At 31.6% G+C, this 3,542-nt stretch overlaps 1 protein-coding gene across 1 annotated transcript in view; it reads left to right on the forward strand.

Moving 5' to 3' along the window:
* Positions 1-3,542, forward strand: part of LOC106873978 (uncharacterized) — a 1,133,216-nt gene that overhangs the window by 910,816 nt on the left and 218,858 nt on the right. The gene's annotated exons all lie outside the window — the stretch shown is intronic.

Genomic DNA, 3,542 nt, shown 5'->3' on the forward strand with positions numbered 1-3,542 from the left:
ATATATATATATATATATATGCATATGTGTGTGTCAAAGTAGATATAAGTATACGTTAGTAGTTTGTGAGTGAGTGTGTGCTATACGTACACATACAGGAATATATATTTGTATATGCATACATCTCTCTCTTTCTCTCTCTCTCTCCCCGTATATATGTGAGAGTGTGTGTGTGTGTGTGTGTGTGTGTGTGTGTGTGTGTGTGTGTGAATGTGTTGGTGGGTGTGTGTGAAATTTAACTCCAGAATATCTGACGGCATTACTGCAGGCATTATATTCTTTCTTACGCAATGCCAATTTCTTCAATAATTTCATATGATTGATTATGTCACGATGTAAGTTCTTAAACATCATCTGATGAAAATTATATTCTCCCGGAGGTGATCATCTTCTAGTGGATAATGGTGTCCAACTGCCAATAAGTGTGTTTGATTACTGTGTTCCAAATATAAAAATAGTTGTTTTATATAAACATGTATAACTTGTTCCTCAATTGATATTCAGCTAAGATAATTCAAAGTGCCAAAGTTTATATGTGACATACTATATATAGTATCTATAAAATGGGGATTGTAATAATTTTCGGTTATATTTCGTATAATGGACTGATCTGAAAGTTTATAAGTAGAATGGTCAAAAGGAGAATTTATAGGAAAATAGTTATTTCTATACTTGTCATATGTATGTATTTTTGAAGGCCGATGTTTCGACCAGCTTTTAATTGTATATAACTTCGACTATGTTTGGTGCCTACTCTTCTATACTCTTTTTTAAGTGTATAAAATCTACCCATTTGACAGTGTGTCAATGTAGCATATATACAATTCAGTCGCCGATAGCCCAGCAATTTACACTATATTCTAGTTTACATATGTATATAGTGACACACAAGTATGTAACTAAAATACACCAAATGCACATGTACGCATGTACACAAAATATGCTCATATACTAGATGCACACACAGGTATGCATAAATAGTACAGGCATACGACACAAATATATATGACAAAGTAAGATTACAGACAGTAACAATTTATACGCATCTAAGTTACGTTACATATGGCGGGGGTGAAAATTGCAGTGGTCTATTTTGTATGGACGGCCAGACGTAGAAAGGAGAAGAATACACTTCTTCATCAATCCTTCTTGGTGATTTTAGCGACTCTTGGACATTGTCTGCCAAAAATAGTAAAGTACTGCCGTGGTGTTAATGAATTTATGTGACTAAAATCCACTTAAGAATGTGTATATTTACATATTTATTTATGTATCTGCTTGCGTTTACAACTAGAGGATATTATGACGTGAACCCTGCTATATTTGTAGTAGTTAGACAGTTGGAATCCCTGATTGTTGTCGTTTTAACATCACGAAATATTCAGGGGGTCTCGAAATTGTTTATCGATATAAACTTTGGTGTCTTGGAATCAATTGCACTTTGATATTCACCCTTTCCCTAACATCCTGCAGGGATTGAAAAATGTAGAAATTTCTTGTATTGAGCGCTAGGAATTATTCCGTGAAGGAGTTCACTTGCTGCCATTATACTGGTTGAGTAATTTTAGGATTCTTCGTCATGAAGCAACCTGACAGGAAAAGCAGTATTTCATAAGTTTATGTTCGAGTCAATTAGCAAATATGAATTCCAAATATTGTCTTTCATGCATTGTCCCCCGCAAATTGACGGTGTTGGCAGCTCTTTATTTGTAAGCCAAATAGGGAGACAGAAACAGAGATTTGAGAACATTATGCGATAAGATAAACCTAAAGAAGAACAGTGACAAATAGCTAGAAATTAAGAAATATCATTGGTATTGCTACTTTGACTGAGATGCACATGTGTAAGTATAAGTATATGAAATCAAAGCCTAGAGTAACTTTTTTCATCTAGACGTAACAGCCGGAATCTGACGTTCCCTACCGACGTGAACATTTTCACACATGCGCAGAAAGTATTTTGCACACGCGGTATTAAATTTGGCGGGAAAAATAAAGTCGGACACTTTTTAATGCACCTCATATTGAAATTCGCCAGAAAGAAGGCTTCATAAAAGTGAAATAATATGTCAGTTGACCAAACGACGTGGTGGCGAACAAAACTGAATCAGTATTAAAAACATAAAACACAGACGAATGAAGCTTTAAAAACATGAAACAAAACACGAAAATAAAACATAATTAATAAAAATAAAATTCGATGCAATGGATTATATATGTATTTTAAAGACTTTCCGTTCTAGGATTTTTACAGTCCCAATCATTTCTATCTCAATTTCAATTAAGAATATTTCTACATACGCTGCAATAAAAGCTTGCAAACGCACAAATACAAATACACAAATACAAAGACACATACATACACACAGACATACTCACACACACAAACTACACTCAGCACGTGTATTTATATATGTGTATATATATATATATATATATATATATATATATATATATATATATAAAATGTCTATATATGCATATACATATATACATATGCGTATGCTTGTGCATATCCGTATACATACGTACGTATTTGTGAGTGTGTAAACAAATTACATATTTTATAAATACAGGAACATAAGTCATTTGGTAATAACAGCAATAATGTGGATAAGGAGAAGAGAAATAAAAAAAAAATTCTTACAACGAGTTATGATGAAGGTGATGATGGTGATCAATGTAATGAGAATAATGATAATTTATAAATGCACAGACACACACATGCGCACACACACATACATAATAGATACATCCATGCACACGTACGTATGTATATGTATATATGTGTGTGAGTGTGTGTTTGTGTGTAAACCACTATATTATATTACAAGTACATATATATATATATGCATTTATGTATTTGAATTTATATTACATAAGAAATATAAAAAATGCCATGAACCATGAAGAAATGTGATGGAAATCAAAGAGTAATCTAATATCTTCCTTTCAAGATCACAGTGTATGATACACTTCATAATGTTTTCCTTCAGATTTATATAATCATACGGCATATCCCCTTTAGCTTAATGTTGATTGCAATATTTAGGGTTAAAATTTGAAATGCCAAATATAATTGGATAATCTTTAACTGCTGTACACTCTATATTATTATTTAATTGAAAAAAGCTAATCCATTCCAAAACTGCAAGCCTAATTTAACGACCTTTATTAAAAGGGTTATTGCTTGCTGTTTCTCTTTTTTTTCCTAAATGCGTTTCAAAGTATTTGGATCATGCCATTATATTCATAACTATGTAAGATTCAATATATAGAATAAGAAAGTATGCTAATCATGATTGTAACTACCTGTACATTAAATTGTTTTATAAACATATGAAGAGGAATCAATAGAATCTATATAATCTTAGGGTTACCGACGTCACAACACTTTCTTTTTATCCGCAACATTTCTTTTACACATAGCATAATATACATGCATATGTACATGTAAACAAACACACACATATATATATATAGATATGTATCTATCTATCTATCTATCTATCCATATATATATATATATATATATATATATA

Source organism: Octopus bimaculoides, chromosome 7, assembly GCF_001194135.2.
Source record: "Octopus bimaculoides isolate UCB-OBI-ISO-001 chromosome 7, ASM119413v2, whole genome shotgun sequence".
Classification (NCBI taxonomy): Eukaryota; Metazoa; Mollusca; class Cephalopoda; order Octopoda; family Octopodidae; genus Octopus; species Octopus bimaculoides.